The 23,085-nt window shown below is 41.5% G+C and overlaps 1 protein-coding gene across 1 annotated transcript in view; it reads left to right on the top strand.

Moving 5' to 3' along the window:
* ptprn2 (protein tyrosine phosphatase receptor type N2) overlaps positions 1-23,085 on the top strand; it is a 684,474-nt gene that overhangs the window by 220,200 nt on the left and 441,189 nt on the right. The window lies entirely within an intron of this gene.

Here is a 23,085-nt window from a genome sequence, read left to right as displayed (position 1 = left end):
GACGTTTTGGGCCTAGACCTATGATGCTGCTTGGCCTGCTGTGTTCATCCAGCTCTACACCTTGTTATCTCAGATTCTCCAGCATCTGCAGTTCGTACTATCTCTGATAAAAATGTACTGGTTGACAAGACATGACAAGTGGTGTTCCACAAAGATCAGTGCTTGGGCTTGAACTATTTATAATCCATAAAAGTGACTTGGATGAAGGGACCAAAGGTTTGGTTGCTATCTTTGCTGCTAAGTAAGAAGGTAAGTTGTGAAGGTGATGTAAGGAGGCTGCAAGGGGATATGGGTAGGTTAGATTGAAAATGTACATTTTGTCAGGAAGAATTAGAAAACACATTATTCAACTGGTGACAGGGTGCAGACAGATGTATTTGTCTTAGTGCATGAATAACAAAAGGTTAGTATGTAGGTACAGCAAGTAATCAGGAAAGCCAACAGAATATAATTTTTATCACAAAGGGAACTGAATACAAAGGGAGAAAGGTTATGCTTCAGCTGTACTGTATATTGTTTAGACCACAACTGATCTATTGTGTTCAGTGTTGGTATCCTTAGTTAAAGAAGAATGTGAATGCATTGGAATCAGACTATACAAGATTACCAGATTAATACTTGAAATAGCCAAGTTGTCTTATAAGAAAGATCGGACAAGTTAGGCTTTTATCCATTGAAGTTTAAGGTGACTGCATTGAAACATAAAAGATTCAGACAGTGGAATTGGAATGGACATCCATTCTTGTGAAAGATTCAAGAATTAGGGTCACTGTTTAAAAATAAGGGATCCACTATTTAAGGTAGAAGTAAGGAGAATTTTTTTTCTGACAGAGGATTGCGCGTCATTGGAACTCTTTTACTGAAAAGGTGGAGAAAGCATGGTCTTTGACTATATTAAGGCAGAGGTGGACGGATCCTTGGTAAGCAGGGCAATCATTGAACAGAAATTCGGGCTACTGTACGTATAGGGCTGGCACTTGGACCAGTTGGATGGGACTTTTCAATCCTGCATTCTTTGTTTTTGGTCATTGCAGTAGTCTGCTGCAGTGTTCATAACCTGACCCTCCAGTGAGCTGTGAAGATTGAGGACTGTGAGCCCTGGAAAGGGGATAACTCTGTAAGGATGGAGCAGGAGGGAAGAGGGGATGAGGTATTGGAATGGGTGGGGGAGAGGCACATGGCTCATGGTTCATGGCCCTGCTCCCCGTGCCAGGTCTCTGGCTCCTTGCGACATCTTACCTCTGTTTGGTGCAATGAAATGCGTTAACATAAAACACAGATCTTAGGACAACTAGCAGTCTGTGCAATGGCTGCCATGCATCATCAAAATGAGCCCCGCACTTCATCCTTCCTGCCTTTGTTCTCAGCCCCAACAGCTATAAGTGCACAGGAAACCTGTTCCCATAAGGGATCATCCCTGTGAGAATCTGAACTTTAATTAATTTCCCGTCAGAGACAGGATTCTGACCTGAAAACACAATTTCTGTTTCCAGCCTCTGTGATGATATTCAAGGCTCAGCATTCATTTCCGAAGGAATCTGGTTCAAAAATAGGAAAGTGTCAAAAGTGCCAGAAAGAGTTGCAAGAGTGACAACTGAACTCTGAGGGTAGAACTATCAAGGGAAACTTAAAGAGGTTAGAACTCTACTCTTGAGATGTGCGAAGTCTGAGAGGTAACCTGTACAGTTCTTCAAAATGAAGAAGGGGTCCGATAGGTGTAGAAGTAGCAGTTTTCATTTGCAGACGATTCCAAATCCAGAAGCTATAAATGTAAAATAGTTACCAATGAAGGCAATAAGGAATTCAGGAGAAACTCCTCGGCTCAGAGTAGTGGGAATGTGGAACTCACTACCACACCAAATGGTTGAGGCACTTGGCACAGGTGCATTTAAGAGTCGTCTAGATAAATACATGAGGATAACAGAATTAAAGTAAGTTAAATGGATGAGTTTCTGAAGAAGGGTCTAGGCCCGAAACGTCAGCCTTCCTGCTCCTCTGATGCTGCTTGGCCTGCTGTGTTCATCCAGCTCTACACCTTGTTATCTCTTTATATTTCCAGTTTTGATGCATCATAAATGAAGGCCAATGATCACTTAAGTGAGTATAAGAGAGTCCTCCCCACGCCATCCCATTCCTGAGATTTGCTTTTGTGATGATACTATGGCTTTAAGAGGTATATTTTATCCTTTTTTTTAATGAAGAGAGGTTGAGACAATGGGGAAAAGCTATCTCTTTCAAGCCAATAGAGTAAACAGCTTGTGAGGCCCTGAGGTTTTTTTTTAAAGTTAGAACAATAGAAGCAGCATAAATGGATGGAGTCAGGCTCCCATAGAACCAGTTCTTCAGTTGTTGGGGTTTCGAAGTTGGTTGTGAAGCTGCTATATATCGCTTTCTGCTACAGCAAAATCCTTCTGAGGAAGGGTCACTGGACCCAAAATGCTCACTCTGATTTCTCTTCACAGATGCAGCCAGACCTGATGAGCTTTTCCAGCAACTTCTGTTTGTTTCTGTTTATAGCATCTGCAGTTCTTTCGGTTTTTATTTACTATTTTACTGAATTTGCCTTTGCCAAGGGTGTGTTTATGGGATGTTACTAAATTGGAATAGTTGCTGTTTAGTATTTAAATCATCTATTATTCTGTTAAGTTGTCAATAGAATTAAAGTTATACCAATTCTTCTTTCTATTGTTTGTATTTTAACTCTTGATAAAGTTTGTTTTACTTAAAGCTGAGTAGTGTGACCAGTCAAATTATATCTGGAACACAGCACCTTATACTTGCCTTTAAATAAGATATAGGTTAGGGTCTAGTCTGTCTCCTTGATATATTTGAAGGGAGTTTGGTCTGATCCATAACACTTATACAAGAAAAACCATTCAAAGTGTTTTAACAATCTTTGCATAAAGCCCATTACACATCATTCTAACTTTACTTTCATCAGTTTTAGTCTGTTTGTTTACCAACATGCCTTGCTGTAGTGCTCAGAATAACTTTTTCTGTGTCACCTACAATTACATACAGCTGCATAAGATCATTTCTCTTGTCCCTTAATTCCAAGGCTTAAAGATCCACAGTTGTATTCAAATCAGGTCAGCTTGCCATCTGTGAAATTCCCTTTCTTTACAGCTTACCATTTTTAATAAGTTTTAGTTTAAAATTATAATACACTTTCAATAGCAAAAATTAATTGGATTAATCTTCACTTTAATCCCCTGAGGCTTGATATTAAATGGGTGCTCAAATTCAATATCTAATTAAATGTTCAATTTTGTAGATTAACACATGCCTGAATTGTCATGTTGCTTAAGCATTTTTGACCTTTTTATTTTAGGACTTTGCTCAAGGTGTCAGTTCATCGTGTCTCATTTGTCTATAATTTGCATGGAATAATTTCTACCCATTTGAGCAGGTGAGCTGACATTTGTTACAAGTCCAAAAAAAACTCACTCAAGTGTAACCATCTGATTCAATTTCCAGATCCTCTAGATTATTTCTGTCAAAGGATAAGCAAGGACCAGAATTAACTGCTAAATTAATAGCAAAGCTATTGGCACTTTTTGTTATTTATGAGTAAATGACGCAGTAATGTCAGGTGAAGGATATTTCATTGTATGTCATTGAATGTAAATAACTAAAAGTTGTTGAGAGAGTTGTGCAACTTTAACATTAGTTTTGCAAAAATGGTATCTCAACTATATGCCTCCTTTTTTGCTTAAGATGTTCTGCGCTATTTTCCCATGAATTATCATTGAATTTGTCTGAGAATATTGAGTGCTGTCATTACAACTGTAAGTATTCTTTTAATAACTTGTTAAAAATTCTTGATGATCAACCAACCTCTCTGGCACTGAAAATTAACTCTTACAAGTGTGGCATTCTATTTCCTCAGCATTAAGTTCATGATATGTAATCACCTTTCTCATCCCGTCCTCTCAAATTTCAATGAAATAACTCCACAGAGGCTGTTATCCTGTCACCAAGTCATCCTTTATTTACACTTGACACTGATCCAGCTTCCTCAAAGCCAGATCTCAGAGTGAACAGAACCTTTGACACTCCTGTTTTTATCTGTCAGCCAGGGCTCCCTGATTGGACCAGATTAACAGCCCCAATTGGGGACCTGTTCTATGAGGTCCACCTGGCCGACCTCATTATAATCACTACAGCAAAGTGAAGATAATAATCTCTAAGATTAGCACTTGCAAACAGCTCAAAAAAGAACTGTTGATGGTAAATCAGGAATTACAGAAACAAAATCCTACAATAATACGATTTAGAAAAATATAATTAGAGCAGTCTCCTGGTAGTTATTAAAAAAGATTGTTATGGCCCATTTCAGAACACAAAATAGCTAAAATCATAAAAACCTGCAAACCCAATTACTTAAAGGCTTTCTTGACCTTTGAAAATATTTTCAAATAAAGCAAATGTTCCTTTTAAGATATTGAATCTTGGAATCCCTACAGTGTGGAAGCAGGCCATTTGGCCCATTGAGTTTACACTGTCCCTCTGAAGAGCATCCCACCCAGACCCATACCTCCCACCCTTTCCCTGTAACCCTGCATTTCCCATGGCCAATCCACTGAACCTGCACATCTTTGGACGGTTAATTTAAAATGTATTGATGTTCTAGGACAAAAGAATGGAATTCCGAAATTTACATGATGCAAACAAATCCAGAAAGAAAGAAAGACTTGCCTTTATTTTGCATCTTTCTCCATCTTTTGATGTCACAAGTTACTTCACAGCCAATAAATTACTTTTTAAGTGCTGTCACTATTGTAATTTTGGGATCATGGCAGTTGAATTGCATGGAACAACCTACCATAAATAGCCGTGTAATAATAACCAGATAATCTGTTATTTGGAATTAGTTGAGTGATAATCTTTGACCAGGACATAGGGATGAATTCCTGCTTTTCTTCAGACTATTAGTACTGTGCCTCTTTGCAAAAGTAGGTATGTTACTTTGCTTAAAGGCTGCTAAGTACCTGATAATAAAGCTGTTTGAAAACAACATAGTACCAGAAATCAGCCAAAACTTCAACTGTTGATCCCTGTTGCATTCTGCTTTCTCAGACTTTTTGCATTTGCTTAGAAAATAATATTTTTCCATACAGTTGGCCAGTATTATTCAACCCTGGAACATTCTAATTGAATGGTTCTGTAATATTCTGCACTCATTATTTCTTCAGGCTTTTCTCGAATGTCATTTTCTGATGTTGTCAATGGATAAAAATAACAAGTTGTCATTTGGTAGTACAGACTTTGCGTATTGCTGAATAAAGAAGCATTTTTTGAAAATTTTTATCTTACATGTATTAGGACAAAGATAAAGGGAAAGTAAAGGGAAACAAATGCATGTAAATTGTATAGCAGAAGACATTGATTGGTTGGCAAGTGGACTGTGATTGAGACATTGTCAATGAAAATGCACCAGTTAATGAAGGTTGACAGTTTACTGCCAAACTTTGTTAAAATTTTAAACCTGGCTGGTTGATTCTGATTGGCCAAGCATTTTCCTGAAGAAGTAACTAGGGAATAGCTTTCAACTGTTTTAATGAGTTGAAATGGACAGTGTGTACACATGTTCTTGACATCTGCAAATAATAGGGCCTTGTGTATTAATGTACATAGCTTTCACAACTGACAAGTTGCCTCACTGTGTACGTGTCTCACTATTACACATTATTTCTTTGCATTCTCAGGATTATTTAACAAAGTTTGCCCAATTTTGGAATCACTAAACAATAGTCATTTGGTCTTGTAGAGGCATACAAGAAAGGCTGAGGGTCTTGAGGCTGTTTTCGTTAGAGAGAAGAAGGTTAAGAGGTGACTTGATAGAGACATACAAGATGATCAGAGGATTAGATAGGGTGGACAGTGGGACCCTTTTTCCTCAGATGGTGATGGCTAGCACAAGGGGACATAGCTTTAAATTGAGGGGTGATAGATATAGGACAGATGTCAGAGGTAGGTTGCCTGCAAAAGTAGTAGACTCGCCAACTTTAAGGGCATTTAAATGGTCATTGGATAAACATTTGGATGATAATAGTTTAGGTTAGATGAGCTTCAGATTGGTTTCACAGGTCAGCGCAACATCGAGGGCCGAAGGGCCTGTACTGCGCTGTAATGTTCTATGTTCTATGTTCTACACGCACAACGTGTCTGTTTCAACTCAACAAAATTAGTGCAGATTTGATGGGCCGAAAGGCCTCTTCTGTACTGTATGATTCTATGAAAGTAGGTGAATAGTCATTCTCTGGTTCATTTCTCAGGGCAAGGTCTTGACCAATCAGCCTTAACCCATCTGGTTTAAAATTTGAACATAATTTGACCATTAACTGTCAGTTATCATTAACTGTGCATTTTCCATGTCAATGCCTCTAACAATCAGAGTAAACTCATGAAGGAATCTGCACTCTCCTATCATGCAGTATAAATGTTGGTATTCCTTTTAAATTGGTACCTGCAAATTGTCCTGATGAGTGCAAAATAGTAGACTTTGACAAAATGTGTCTTTTTCAGCAATTACTAGAATAATCCTGATTGCTTATTTTATGCGATAACAAGGTGTAGAGCTGGATGAACACAGCAGGCCAAGCAGCATCAGAGGAGCAGGAAAGCATCTGCAGTTCCTACTATCTCTGCTTATTTTATGCATTCTTTTATCTTAAAGTGCTGAGGTTGATTCTCGCATTACTAATGTTGCCGTGGCTGAGACTGATGTACTGAACCCTAGATGCTTCCTTGCTTTGTGACAGGGTAATGCATCACAATGACTTACTGAAAAATCAGTGTGTTAATGACAAGACATTCCTAATGATTGGAAGTAATAGCCAGAGGTCCTGTTAGTGAAATGAAAGACGAAAATCCCAGGTGTGGACAAGCCATTTTAAAATTAGGCATCTGGAGCTGCTAACAATATGATGGAAGTAAATTCATGTAGAAAGTTTTAGGGAGAAAATCTATGCTCTGAAAATGAAGAATCCATGTTATCTATTAATACCCATGTCAGTGTTTGCTACACAACTATTAAGATATCCAGGCAATGCAGAACATTCTTGTAAGGATCTCTGTCTTTGAAGTAGATTATGCCCAAAACAGATGCTCAATGAGGATTCAGTGGCTAATTGAATTGGATACAATTGTTTTATATGGGGCTTCTCTCTTGCTGTCATTGGAAAATAGTTGTGTGATAAATAATTGTGTAACCAGGAGCTACTTGGATTAAAAATCATGGAGTCTATTTCGTTCCGTTTCTCCCCCACCCAACCGCAAAAAAAATTATGTCACTTGGCCTGATTCTTAAATGATCACTACATTGAATATTGAGCTGAGTGGAAGTCTAGTCGGGGAGTCTGGTCAGGGTTGTCAGCGAGAATGGAGGTGGCTGGAGACTATCAATGAGAATTAAGGCAGATCAAGGTTGGCTGTGAGAACCAGATGAAATTAGGACCATCAGCAAGCGTTAAGTTAATAAGAAAGTGTAGTTGTGGCCTTTCTAAATGTACCACTGGTTAAAGTTACCGTGCTTATCCCTAGCCCCTGTCCTGAATGAATGTTCAGGATGTACTTTTGGTTTCTGTATTAATCCTTACCTCCTTCTCCCCCAACCCACTGTCAGATTTCATCATAAAGTAATCTTTGATACAATCCTGCAGTAGTGTATTTATAAACAATTAGCAAGCATTTATTTAACAAGTATAACTGTTTTATTTACTAAATTAGTGACCTTATCTTTGGTGATATTCTTTCATTCCTTTGCAAGCAAAGAACAGGAATAGCAGAAATTGGCTCTTCCCCTGTCTTTCCTGCTAACAGTTTTTGTCAGACAGCAGGACAACAACAGAAGACACAGAGACTGACTAACCTCATCAAATAAGTCATGGCCTACATTATGTTTCCTACTAATACACAAAGACGAAAATGTTTGCTCCTGTATGTTCATTCTGTGATATCCTACTGACTTCCTTGCATTAATACAAGGTAATAGTACCAGAAAGGGGCTGATTTAAATTCAGATTTTCTTTTCAGTTGAAAGCCTACACATGTCAGAAATATATTATAGCTGTGTGACAGCTCATGTGAGGTTATCGTTATGATGCTGACCCTGTCAAAAATGGTCACTTTTACTTGTGGAGGTAACTATGCGTGCAAGAGAGACCCACTTATTTTAATTGCTTATCATGTCTCTCAGAAGTGGTCCAAATGTGTGCAATGCATTGCTTTGGCACTGGAGTGATTGTTTTTGTCGCCAAACACGGCAGCTAATTTGCACACCCGGGATGTTTAACATTGCGATGAATTACTGAAATAGGCAGATGTGGCACAGTTTAACATTTCAGCTGAAAGATATTGCAGCAGCCCCCTGGGCACTGCACTGATGGGCTGGGTTTTACAGTGACCCCATCCACTGGCTGAAGACTTGGGATGTAAAACCGTCTCTTCTCGTGGTCCAGGTAGCCGTTGCTGGATTTTGGGTGCTCTTAACAGCCTGAGGTCTTGACCTCCACCCCCACAAGACATTTATCCCACCTCCAGCTACTTCTGGTCACCAGGAAGGTGAACTCCAGTTCCAGTGCCACTGAGAGCTGTGGCCACTACTGGTACTGCATACAGGCCCCATTGAGGGACAGCAACAACAGGGTTTAACTGAACAATGTGCAGCGTTCTTGCCAAGGCTAGTCAGGCAGGCCCTGGCAAAGGAGCTTGAGAGCAAGTAGTGTATCCATTTAAATTTGGGAAGTGTCCATTGGACACAGGCTGCCCAACAGGAAGAATAGCCTGCTGCAATCCCACAGTGAGACTGCCAGTGTGAAATCCAGACGCTCCTGCCATTAGTCAAATACCAGCAGAAGAGGGAAGGTAATAGCTCCTATTTGAGATAAAAGCATCTAAACCAGACTGACACATTGGACAACATTTCACCCCTTTGCCTGGCCATCTAGTTTTACAAAGCTCTCTGAAAGCAAGTTGGAGGCTGACGGGTAAAATTTTGTCCAACGTGCCAGCCTATGGGGAGGTGATGGCCTAGTGGTATTATCATGGGACTATTAATCCAGAGACCCAGGTAATATTCTGGGGGCATAGGTTCGAATCCTGCTATGGCAAATGGTGGAAATTGATTCCAATAAATGCCTGGAATTAAGAGGTTAATGGTGACCATGAAATCATTGCTGATTGTTGGGGAAAACCCATCTGGTTCACTAATCCCCTGTAGGGAAGGAAATTTGCTGTTCTTATCTGGTCTGGCCTTCATGTGACTTGAGGTAAAGATGGCAGGTTGACTCTTAACTACCATCTGGGACAATTGGGGATGGGCAATAAATGCTGGCCTGGCCTGCAATGCTCAGATAACATGACTGAATTTAAAAAAAGGCTAGTTTTGATCTCAAATACGAGCTTTAACCCACAAATTCCTGATTCTGAAGTGGACCACAGTTGGCATGTTGCTTTGTTTCATCAATAATATATTTATTTAAGCGCTGTTTGTGGTTTTTAAATATATTGGCTGTATGATCAAGAATAGAATGCTCCTCTGCTTGATTATCACAGGTTGAAAAATGAGATTATTTTAAGGTGACAGAGTCTTCCTTTATATTTTGAACATTGGCCAGTTCTTTAAGGGGCTCAGAGATAGTTAGAACTGCTGATGCTGGAGTCAGAGATAACACAGTGCGGAGCTGGAGGAACACAGCAGGCCAGGCAGCATCAAATCTGAAGAAGGGTCCCGACCCGAAACGTCAGCTTTCCTGCTCCTCTGATGCTGCCTGGCCTGCTGTGTTCCTCCAGCTCCACACTATGTTATCTTTAAGGGGCTGCTCCGTTTAACATTTATTTAACCTTCATCAAGTCTTTGTTGAAATTCTTTCTCTTTTTCCTGAATTCTATGTAAGCCCGCCCCTCAGGCTTTAGCTGTTTACAGCACACTTCAAATCTCATCGATTTAAATAACTCTGTGTACAAATGAACAGAAAGTAAGCGGTTTCCCTTGCTGATGAGAAGTAAAACTTTTGAGCAGAGAAGCTCCACTGGTACCTTCAGGGCTGATAGCAACATATGTTTCCACTGTGTCTCACATTAATCTTGCTGTTTGCACCCAGCAATTTCCCAGCTGTACCTTTGAAGGTTATTAGTTGGTACTCCTAGGTGTGGCAGCAAACAATATAATTGATGGCCTGTCCATATTTCCAAGCATTTCAACATGCCAACAATAAAGCTTGACATTTCTATTGAAATCTTCCTTTCCAGACTTACTACGACTTATTAATTATATTATTTTATTTTGTGAATGCTCATTCCTATTACTCAACAGAAAAGTATCCATTGCTGTTCCTTGGATTCCCATGAGGAGCTCGAACAGTTCATCCACTTCACCAACATCTTCCACCCCAACCTTAAGTTCACCTGGACCATCTCTGACACCTCTCTTTCCTTCCTGGACCTCTCTGTTTCCATCTCTGGCAACCACCTGGAAACTGATATCCATTTTCAAGCCCACCGACTCCCACAGCTACCTAGAATACACCTCCTCCCACCCACCTTCCTGCAAAAATGCCATCCCCTATTCCCAATTCCTTCGCCTCCGCTGCATCTGCTCCCAGGATAAGGCATTCCACTCCCGAACATCTCAGATGTCCTCATTTTTCAAGGACCGTAACTTCCCCCCCCTCGGTGGTCGAGAACGCCCTCGACCGTGTCTCCCGCATTTCCTGCAACTCATCCCTCACACCCCGTCCCCACAATAACAACCAAAACTCATCCTCATGTACCACCCCACCAACCTCCGGATCCAACGCATCATCCTCCGACACTTCCGCTATCTGCAATCCGACCCCACCACCAAAGACATTTTTCCCTCCCCACCCTTATCTGCTTTCCGGAGGGACCACTCTCTCTGTGAATCCCTTGTCCGCTCCACACTCCCCTCCAGCCCCACCACACCCGGCACTTTTCCCTGCAACCGCAGGAAGTGCTACATCTGCCCCTACACCTCCCCCCTCACCCCCATCCCAGGCCCCAAGAAGACTTTCCACATCAAGCAGATGTTCACCTGCACATCTGCTAATGTGGTATATTGTATCCACTGTTCCCGTTGTGGCCTCCTCTACATCGGGTAAACCAAGCAGAGGCTTGGGGACCGCTTTGTGGAACACCTACGCTCGGTTTGCACTAAACGACTGCACCTCTCAGTTGCGAACCATTTCGACTCCCCCTCCCATTCCTCAGACGACATGTCCATCCTGGGCCTCCTGCAGTGCCACAACGATGCCACCCGAAGGTTGCAGGAACAGCACCTCATATTCCACTTGGGAACCCTGCAGCCCAATGGTATCAATGTGGACTTCACAAGCTTCAAAATCTCCCCTCCCCCTACCGCATCCCAAAACCAGCCCAGCTTGTCCCCGCCTCCCTAACCTGTCCTTCCTCTTATCTATCCTCTCCTCCTACCTCAAGCCCCACCCCCATCTCCTACCTACTAGCCTCATCCCGTCCCCTTGACCTGTCCGTTCTCCCTGGACTGACCTATCCCCTCCCTAACTCCCCACCTACACTCACCTCTACTGGCTCCATGCCTGCCTCTTTGACCTGTCTGTTTCCTCTCCACCTATCTTCTCCTCTATCCATCTTCTATCCGCCTCCCTCTCTATCCCTATTTATTTCAGAACCCCCTTCCCCTCCCCCATTTCTGAAGAAGGGTCTAGGCCCGAAACGTCAGCTTTCCTGCTCCTTTGATGCTGCTTGGCCTGCTGTGTTCATCCAGCTCTACACCTTGTTATCTCATTGCTGTTCCTTTTCAGTTCCTGTTTTCTCCACCTTCTCTGCCAAAACCTGCGAGTTCATTATGAAAGGTGCTGGTTTTCTTCCAGCAGCATGTTGCTTGAAAGCCCAGCGAGAGCCATAGCACAGAAACAGACCCTTCGGTCCAACTCATCCACGCTGACCAGACATCCCAAGCTGACCAATTCCCATTTGCCAGCATTTGGCCCGTATCCCTCTATGCTTGCAGAACACCGCTGGTCCCAGGCCTCCAGTCCAGGAAAAAGTCCTCCACCACCACCCTCTGTCTCCTACTTTCAAGTTAATTTTGTATCCAGTTGGTGAGCTCCCACGGGATCGCATGTGATCTAACTTTGCTCACTATCCATGCCAAACCTTGTCAAATGCCTTGCTGAAGTTCATATAGACAATGTCTGTTGCTCTGCCTTCATCAATTTTCTTTGTCACCTCTTCAAAAAATTTAATCATGTTCGTGAGACCCAATTTACCCTGCTCAAAACCATGGTTACTATCCCTAATCAGTAAAAACCGAAAGAACTGCGGATGCTGTAAATCAGGAACAAAAACAGAAGTTGCTGGAAAAGCTCAGCAGGTCTGGCAGCATCTGTGAAGTTAAAAACAGAGTTAACGTTTTGGGACCCAAAATGGATGCTGCCAGACCTGCTAAGCTTTTCCAGCAACTTCTGTTTTTATCCCTAATCAGTCCTTGCCTTTCCAAATGCACATAAATCCTGTTCCTCTGAATCCCCTCAACAATTTCCCCTGCCATTGATGTCAGGCTCACTGATCTATAGTTCCCTGGCTTTTCCTTACCACCTTTCTTAAATAATGGCACCACGTTAGCCATCCCCAACTCTTCTGGCACCGCACCTGTGTCTGTTGATGATACAAATATCGTAGCAAGGCCCAGCAATCTCTTCCCTAGCTTTCTACAAAGTTCTGGGATACACCTGATCAGGTCCCAGGTATTTATCAACCTTTATGTGTTTTAAGACTTCCAGCTTCTTTAATATGGACACTTCTCAAGGCATCACAATTTATTTTCCCAAGTTCCCTAGCTTCCATGTCCTTCTCCACAGTAAATGCTGAAACAAAATATTTGTTTAATATCTCACTCATTTCCTGTGGCTCCACACATAGACAGCCTCGTTGATCTTTAAGAGGCCCTATTCTGTCCCTAGTTACTCTTTTGACCTTAATGTATTTGTAGAATCTCTTCGGATTCTCCTTAACCCTATTTGCCAAAGCTATCTCCTGTCCCTTTTTCGCCCTCCTGATTTCTTCCTTAAGTAATCCTCTAAGGATTTGCTCAGTCCCATTTGTCTATACCTGACATTTGCTTCCTTCTTTACCTTGACCAGAGCCTCAATTTTTCCAGTCATCTAGCATTCCCTACACCTACTAGCCTTGCCCTTCGCACTAACAGGAACACTCTATCTCTGAACTCCTGCTTCTGATTTTTGAAGGCCTCCCACTTTCCAACCATCCTTTTCTGTGAGAAAGAAGCAAGCCATCCTTTGTGGAGAGACTTCACTGAGCCATGCCTCAAACCGGGTCCAGCCAAAGTCTGTATGGCTCAATATTAGATCACAAAGATTACATTTGCAATCAGTCACTGGAGAAATCGAGCTGCCTTTATTCAGACACATGCTTTTGCAGAAAGACTGGTCGTGGTTAAATCTCTTTGCTTCTTTCTCTCTACCTTACCTGTTGGAATTGCTTCAGCTGAACTCAGTACCTTTCTCTGATACCAGATTGATTGTAATCCATTGTTTTGTGGGTAATTCTAGACATAAACCCAATAACTCTGCCACAAAGTGCCATTTAGAAGAAAAGTAAAGAGTCACCTTTATAAACCAAATTTAACAACCCCCCATATTCAACCAATAAATAATATTGAAGTTAGTCATTTTGTTTCGGATCTTATTAAGACAGTTAATGTGTTTGCAGCAGTATCCCAGTAACAGCAGATGAAATAAATGACCATTAAATGTGTTTGGATGTCATTGATTCCCAGCATTCTATCCACTCTCCATGTCCCTTGATTTCTTCCAAGATCGAACATCTGTCTTCGGTGTTCTGCTAAGAACTGTTTTCTAAGTTTTCTTCCTGTGGTGTTACAGGGTCTTTTATAGTCACCTGAACAGGAAGAGCATACTCCATTGAGCCTCCTATTGGAGAGTTGAATTGCCAACAATATAGTACCTGAACACTAAATCATCAGATTATGTGGTTAAATCTTGAAGCACTTGAACCAACAACCATCAGTTTTTGTAGCGAGACTGATACTGCTGGGATATCAGGCTTTTCCAAACTGCACTGTTTGCAAAGGAGGTATCCTTTTAAAACTTTAATCATATCTTCTCTTATCCCATAGGAAATGAAACCATAATCGCTATTTGATCCTATCTCAGTGTCCGCAGCCACCAGAGGTTGGGGTGCCAAGTGTGATTGAACCAGGATTCTGCTGAAAACCTAGGAGCTGGGAATTCTGGGCATAGGCAGGTCCTGCTCCCAATCCTTTCCCATAACAACAGGCCATTTATGGGTTGGAGTGGCTCACCCTTCCATAAACCACTAGGAAATGTCTTTGCAGAACCTGCACGCAGCACATCTGTCTAGCTTGTAGCTCCCCTGGCACTGTCACTGAGATTATGATGAAACAGCCACTGATTTCTAGGGTCCATGCTTTTTTGATACAACAGTATTTTCTGCCATGCTTCCCCCAGCAGGTGGAGAAGGGCTGGTTAAGATTAGAAAACTCTAAGACTGCAAAGGCTGGAAATCTAACTTCAAAGCAGAAACCGCTGGAAATACAGAGTGGGTCACTCAGCTTCTCTAAAGAAAAAGTACCAGGTCATGTTTCAGATAGAGACCTTTTCAGTGACAGTGCCCATACCTGAAACATTTATCCATCTTTTCTCTTTCCAGATGTTGGCAAAACTGCAGTTTTCTTTTTCCCAGAATTTTCTGTTTGTATTTGAAGACAGGAGTTGCACACACCTGGATGTCAGGTGGACCCTGTGTTGATCTGTAGCTGTGTTTGATATCATTTTGACTACATTTGCAAAGTACAGTTAATTATTTATGGGTTTTTGTCAACTCAACCCTTGACATTGACTGTATCCAACAGAATCTGGGGCCTATGAACTAGAAAAATCTCATTCTAGAAAACATTACTGCTGTTACTTACAATTGGAAAGCCAGATTTTTAAAAAGAAACTGGAAATTCTGGATATTAACAATACAGATTACCAGATCTCAGACACCAAGCAAAACTAGAACATATATTTTCAGTCCTTTCTTCTCATTGTGATTAATGCAGATTTAAATATTTTTAATGAATGTTAAGATAGAGCTTTCGATATCGTCAGTAAGGTATGCTTAATTGGTGGAAGAAATTAAATTGAAACTGGAGACTTAATTTCCAACAAATATTTATTCATAGAAAAGGAGCAATGTGCGCATCAGAGCCATCTGTTTCATTATTGAACAGTGTTAGCTGGGTTGCGTGAATGTGTTGTTTTGTTGTACTGAAAGCTGCAATAAGCAATCAGTACTTGTTATTATAATGACTGTAAAATAAACCTGGCTATTCACCAGAAACCAACAATTCCTGCAATTTATCTCATAGTAATATTCAGCCACTTGCAACAGGCAGGGAAGCCTGTAACAAAAAAAAGGGGCACAAAAAGGGGCACAAAAGGAAGAGAGGAAATTGATAATGGGCTGGACAATGCTGAAATAATTTCCATTTTTTTCACCTCTTTTGATTAAAATGTTATTTTCACCAAAACTGCAATAGATGCTCTGAATAATTGTGCTCACAATCCACCAAATGACAATAAAAAATTTTGGGGCTGTTCTATGACAGCTGCAAAGAAGAACTAGCAACCTTTGGTGATCACACAATATGTGTGGATTGGGAGATAGCACTCAGTGAATTGACAACAGGATCGAGTTTCTATGATTCTGTGATTCTGCGATTCTCCCATCTGCCATTTACAACCTGTATCACCTCTGGAAAGACAGACTTGTGAATGATGAAAACAGCCTCGAGAAAGAATGATTCCATTCTCACTTGATTCAGCTGGTTACAGCAAAAGAACCATTTCTTGTCCCTGCTTTTTCAGAAATAAGTCAGTCATACAGACTGGGATTTTAATGGCAAATGGGACTTCCCAACATTAGGGCCACATGCAAATCCTAAGCCAGTAAGTGGCTGCCCCTTTACTTTCCAATTAAGGACAAGAGGTTGACTCTCCATACAGCCAACCACATCACCCTCCTCCCAACTTGTACATGGTTTTTCTCTTCTAACTAATTTCTTTTGCTTTTCTACGTTTCCCACAATCTTGGGAAGTAGCCTTTCATGTGGATCATTGGCAGCACCACCGAGGGAGATGACCGCTCCTAAGACTGTTAGAGAGGTGGAAATAGGCATTTTCAGTGAGGTTGAACATTTAGTCGAAAACTCATTGCAAGGTCAAATACCTAAAGTGGACTTTGGGAAACATAAAGCTGCACCAAAAAATGGCAATGATCCACCTGAAAGCCTACTTCACGAGACTGTGTGAAACATAGAGATGTAGAAGAAATTAGTTGGAAGAGAAGAATTGTGGACAAGTTGGGAGGAGGGTGACATTGGGCTGAGAAGATATGCCAGATAGAATGCTGGAAGGAACAGTGTGAAGGCAGCTATCGTTGCTAATTTATGAATGTGAGCTAAATTGAAACATCACGCAACATAAAATAGCCATATTGGGGAGTGTGAAAGTAAGGTTTGATGAAGCAATCTCAGAACTTAAGAAGAATTTAGAAATAGTTGCCAACATGAAGATTAATAATTGATTAAATTCAATATACTAAATATATTGGATATGGAGAAATGGGGGGGCTACCTAATAACTGCTGTGTACTAACTGACAGGCAGAGAAATGCTAACATTGGTAGACTTAGCATTCACTAAACATATCAATTCTTTGATGTAAAGTATCTGAACTCTGAGCTATTACTCCCACAGACTACCAACAAAGGCACAGCAGAGGCAGAGGTCATTATTGAAGGTGAGCCAGCTGATATACTAAGGGTACAATTGCAATTCTCCAAACATTCCCCTTTTCATAATAAAAACAAATAATGTATGCACCATTATTTGCAAATGGAACTTTCAGAAATTTCCCATTATACCTGGTTACAAAGAAAATTAGCATTTCCACTTTTGTCAGTCTCTGCACATGAATTGCATAAGTAGTCTTTGAATTTTGCATCTCTCCTGGTAGTACACGTGCACATTATCAACACTATTTGTTTGATTCTCGTGAAACCTATTCCTTGATCTGTGACACAATGCAATTGTATGTCCTTAGAAGTGAGCTTGCTTCACTTACTTCACAGTGTGACGGTAAATTAGTCATAAACATTGCTAAATGGACATAAATCCAACAAATCATTGCATCGCTTTCACTGCTGTTAGCCACTGCATCTCTATTACAGCTCTCATCACATCAGGATCTAGCTAAAGTCTTTTTGCTGCCAGTACCTGACCTTTGAACTTGACTTCAGGCATCTTCAATGGCATATGCTTTTTGTCCTACTTCAGGTTCATCTGGTGAGCTCCCTCTCGCAGTCACACCCAGATTCTGATAATTATCTGTGATGACGTCTTCTGTTGTGCTTCCACATCCATAGACCAATAAACCATTGATTAGTGGCTTCTACTCTGGGAAGATCACCGATTGGCTATCTCTTACTGTCTACATTGATACTTTTTTGGAGCATGCTAAATGGCATGTGCTGCCATCTGTAACTCCTGAATAGCACTCACAAAGTAGTTAGGAAACAGCTACTTTCATCCAGCTCCACTTGCCAGCGACCATCCTTCAGATTGCATTGTGCATTGCAATTTTCTGCCACAGTTGTCATCATAGAATCCCTACAGTGTGGAAACAGGCCCTTCGGCCCAACAACTTCACACTGAACCTCAGAGCATCCCACCCAGACCCATCCACCTAATCTACACCTCCCTGAACACTACGGGCAATTTTAGCATGGCCAATCCACCTAACCTGCACACCTTTGGACTGTGGGAGGAAACCGGAGCACCCGGAGGAAACCCACGCAGACCCGGGGAGAATGTGCAAACTCCACACAGACAGTGGCCCGAGGCTGGAATCAAACCCGGGTCCCTGGCGCTGTGAGGCAGCAGTGCTAACCACTGTGCCACTGTGCCACTGTGCCGCCCTATAAATGGGATAGCAAGATCGTTTCAAAGCTTTATTGATGTCCTTTAGATCTTTGCATACTTTTTTTCTGGGTTTTCTCACTATTACAATGCTGCTAATCCAGTTTAACGTATTCTCACTTTCTTGATTACTCATATGAAGTTCAAAGCATACCTTCAAACCCTGCAAAGTCTCTCCTGCCTGACTTTTGAGTTTCAGTGCAGGCTAAATTGCAACATAACTTGTAGCACTATTTCCTCAGCACATTTCCTCAGCAAGGCTTGTATGTTCAAGTTTTTATTCATGCTATTGCAGTTTCATAGGTTTGCCCCCAAGAGCAGAAAAAAGTTCTAATTCCGACTCATATAGAGTAATAGAGATGTACAGCATGGAAACAGACCCTTTAGTCCACTTCGTCCATGTCCACCAGATATCCTAAATTAATCTAGTCCCATTTGCCAGCATTTGGCCCAGATCCTTCTAAACCTTTCCTATTCTTTACCCATCCAAATGCCTTTTAAATGTTGTAATTGTACCCACCTCCACAGCTCTGGCAGCTCATTCCATACACACACCACCCTCTGCGTGACAACGTTGCCCCTCAGGTCCCTTTTAAATCTTTCTCCTCTCATCTTAAACGTATGCGCTGTAGTTTTGGACGCCCCTACGTTGGGGAAAAAACCTTGACTATTCATCCAATCCATTGCTGTCATGATTTTGTAAACTTCTATAAGTTCACCCCTCAGCCTCTGATGCTTCAGGAAAAATAACCACAATCTATTCAGCCTCTCTCTGTAGCTCAAACCCTCCAACTTTGACAACATCCTCATCAATCTTTTCTGAACCCTTTCAAGTTTCACAACATTCTTCCTATAGCAGGGAGACCAGAATTGAATGCAGTGTTCCAAAAGTGGTCTAACCAGTGTCCTGTACAGCTGCAACGTGACCTCCTAGCTCCTATACTCAATGCACTGACCAATAAAGGCAAGTGTACCAAATGTCTTTTTCACGATTCTGCCTACCTGCAACTCCACTTTCAAGGAACTATGAATCTGCACTCGAAGGTCTCTTTGTTCATCAACACTTCCCAGGACCTAAATGTTAAGTGTATAAGTCCTGCCCTGATTTGTCTTACCAAATGCAACACCTCACATTTATCTAAATTAAACTCCATCTGCTACTCCTGAGCTCATTGGCCCATCTGATCAAGGTCCTGTTGTACTCCGAGGTAAAGTTCTTCGCTGTCTACTACACCTCCAATTTTGGTGTTATCTGCAAACATACTAACCATGCCTGCTATATTCACGTCCAAATCATTTAAATAAATGACAATAAGCAGTGAACCCAGCACCGAACCTTGTGGCACACCGCTGGTCACCGTCCCCCAGTCTGAAAAGCAGCCCTCCACCATCATCCTCTGTCTCCTACTTTCTAGCCAATTTTGTATCCAAATGGATCGTTCTCCCTGAATTCCATGTGATCCAACCAACAGCGAACGCCAAATGCGCAGCCATTTTGACTCAGTGTTGCAGGCTGCTGAGTTTTTTAAAAACTTCTTCCTTACAGTTCCTTCCTGTAGCTGACTCTCTTAACCTCTGAAAATCCATATATTTCGGCTGTATACTCCTTGCTGTATCCCACAATGGCTGGCTCATTTACACCTTGGAAAATCCACATGTTCCAGCTGCGCTGTTCTGACACCACGTTGAAGGTGGTATGTATTTAATGGCTCCCTAAGACTGCCCACTTCCAGCAGAGGCAGAGATCTTGTGACTACAACAGGCCAGCCTACTGTTGCATTTCTCCGACAAACAGGTTATATATGATATTAAAAGAGATTTTAAAAACTTACTTCAGAGCTGATTTGAATGCACACATGCATGCGGAATAGAGAGACATGTGTAAGCCAGTAGAAGACAAGTTCAGGATTGAAGCCTTCACAAAAGTGGTGTTTACAACTTTCATGGTCTTCTGGCTACCTCACTGGAGGGAGATGAAACTTTGGAAGCATTCAAGTGCTGTGATTGGGCAGTGGGATGGGGAAACCAGATTTATCCCTTGTTCATGTTATCCCTTGACCTAGTGCTTCATAGATAAAGACAGAAACCATTCTGCCCATGTGCTTAAGTGAAATGAATGACTAGTGTCTTGATTGGAAAATAAATGTCATTTGGCAGAAAGACTTACTCCATTTCCTCAATCAGTGCAAGAGAAAGGTATGTAAAGGAAATCAACTTAAGGCCACCTCAGTTGATTTGCTGAGATATAGTAGGAATTGTTTCCGTTTATTTATTTGTTGAACTTATTAGCGCCCAATATGTCTGTGTAGATAATAAACAATACAAAAGTATATGACTCCAGCTGGAGAGTCGTGCCCTTATGTCTCATCAATGTCTCATTCACCCTTCATGTTTGTGCTTGTTCATTTACACAGGCTGCTGCTCTGACAATGCCTCAATTTTAAAAATGCTCATCCTGGTTTTGAACTCCCTCCATTGTCTAGCCACTCTGTATCTCCAGGCCTTCAGGTTCTCTGCATTTCTCTAGTTCCGGCACCTTTAGCATTTGCAAATTCAATAATCTTTTCACTATTGGCAGCTATGTCTTCAGGTGTTTGAGCTGAAACTCTGGGAATCGCTCCTTCTTTAACACCATCTCTTTGAGCTCTCTCTGTTTCTCAAACCCATTTCCATTTGAACGAGTTATTGGTCACTTGTCCTGAATCTGTAGTGTGCAGTCAGAATTTACTTTATTGATCATGCTTTTTGGCATGAGTGACTACATTAAAATTGCTAGATAAATGTAAGTTATTATTGCTGTACATGGTGACTTGGTCACCAAATACTTAAAAAGCAACAAGCTGGTGCTTAAAAATTGCTTAACAACATAATTCAATTTACAGGTAACTCTATAGAATCCCAACAGTGTGGAAGCAGGCCATTCAGCCCATCGAGTCCACACTGACCCTCCCAAAAGCATCCCACTCAGACCTACACCCGCACCCTATCCCAACATCCCTGCATTTCCCATGGCTGATCTACCTAGCCTGCACACCCCTGGACACTATGGGTAACTTAGCATGGCCAATCCATTTAACCTGTATATTCTTGGACTGTGGGAGGAAATTGGAGCAACAAGTTAAGGAAAGGTTTAATTTCTTTTGAATTTCTCAAGAGTGAATTAAATCCATGTTGTTGCAGTTTTGATGTCCAAATGTATTGATAATGCTAAAGTGTGATGGAGACCCACGATAGGATGGGCGGTGGGAGATGAATTTGAACAGATTGCTCATTGAGTTACTATAAACACATGTCCTTAGGAACATGTGTTTCCAGAATTCTTAATGGCAAGCCCACATTTGTATCCATTGGGCCTGTTCTCAGCATAACTGAACAGGCTAACTCGAAAACAAGTTAACAAATTGCTATCAGAATTTGCGTAAGAGAACAAACTGCCAAGCGATATATATGACATAGTTTGTCTTCGCAGCTGACATTGTTCATGCACACCTTGTTGCCCAAGACACATTATAAAGCCATAAGACATAGGAATAGAAATAGGCCATTCAGCGCATTGAGTCTGTTTCCCCATTCAATGACATCATGGCTACTCTGATAATCATCAACTCCACTTTCCTGCCATTTCCCCTTAATCCTCGATTCCCTTAAAGATCAAAAATCTAAGCCCGTCGCAATATCACTCTGTGGAAAAATGTTCGACAGATTCATTACTTTCTGAGAGAAGAAATTCCACCTCATCTCTGTCTTCAATGTGCAAACCTTTACTCTGAAATTGTGCCCTCTGATCCTGGGTTGTGCTACATGAGAAAACAGCCTCTCAAAGCTACCCTGTCAAGCCTCTTAAGAATCTTGTATGTTTCAATAAGAATGCCTCATTCTTCTAAACTCCACTGAATATAAGTACAACCTACTCAAACTCTCCTTGTAAGACAGTTCCTCCAAACGGTGTCTGCAAGTTTAATTGACATTGCTAGCCTGTTCACCAACCCACCACTCAAAGAATCCATAGAAATCTGCACTGCTGTAGTATACCATGATGATTGAGACCTGGCACCTTTTCAAGAATTGGTATTTGTTGAATTTATGCATTTGGTTTTGTTTAATTTTAAAAATACCCATGTTCAGCCAATTCGATGATGTTGTCATGGGATCCCTGCTAAGACCAACTTCACAAATATCTTTGCTGGGTTCCATGAGAACTGTGTCTTTGATTTGCAATTTACATCTAACTCCCTACCGCTTACATATTCTGAAAACCCGATGATACATTTGCTATATTTGAATCTGCAGCTGCATGTAAGAATTTCCTTATGTATATTAATGAATTTCACCTTGCACTCAAAGTCACCTTTGAAATGGAGCAGTCAGATGAGCTCCCTTACCTAGACATCCTCATTGAGAAATTGGCCAGGGCCTCCTCTATTAATTTCTACCATAAGCTCACCTTCATAGGTCATTGTACACATTGTGATTCCCACAAATCCACACGCTGTAGGATTGGCCTTATTGGCAACGTCAGAAATAGGTCTCAAGCCATTTGTTCACCATGCAAGCTAAATGCTGAAACGGTGTGCATCAGAGCCATTCTGCGAGATAATGGCTCCCCTGATCAGATAATTTCTTGCTATATAACGTGCAAAATCATGAACAGGGCTAAGGCTATCATTTTTAACTTCCCAAGTCACCTCAGATTACTCCAGTTCAAATGTTTGAGCAACATGTGAACTCCCTGTTTCACACTGCTACTATGCAGTAGCTACATGAATGGTGCTCGCCAGTTACAGGATGCTGCTTTCATACCAAGAAAGTCTTTCTGCCTATGGTACAAATGAGTAAGGTAGTACAAGAATTTCAGTGCTGGAGTATGTAGACCTTACATCCCAAAGGCTAGCAAATCATATCAGAGAGCATCCCTTTGGCTTTTCGGAACAAACGAGGTACTGACTGTACCTAGGATAACAAGGTGTAGAGCTGGATGAACACAGCAGGCCAAGCAGCATCAGAGGAGCAGGAAGGCTGACGTTTCGGGCCTAGACCCTTCTTCAGAAGAAGGGTCT

This window comes from Rhincodon typus, chromosome 2 (assembly GCF_021869965.1).
Source record: "Rhincodon typus isolate 14 chromosome 2, sRhiTyp1.1, whole genome shotgun sequence".
Taxonomy (NCBI): Eukaryota; Metazoa; Chordata; class Chondrichthyes; order Orectolobiformes; family Rhincodontidae; genus Rhincodon; species Rhincodon typus.
Note: the sequence above shows the minus strand (reverse complement) of the source record. Positions and strands in the feature narration are given on the sequence as shown.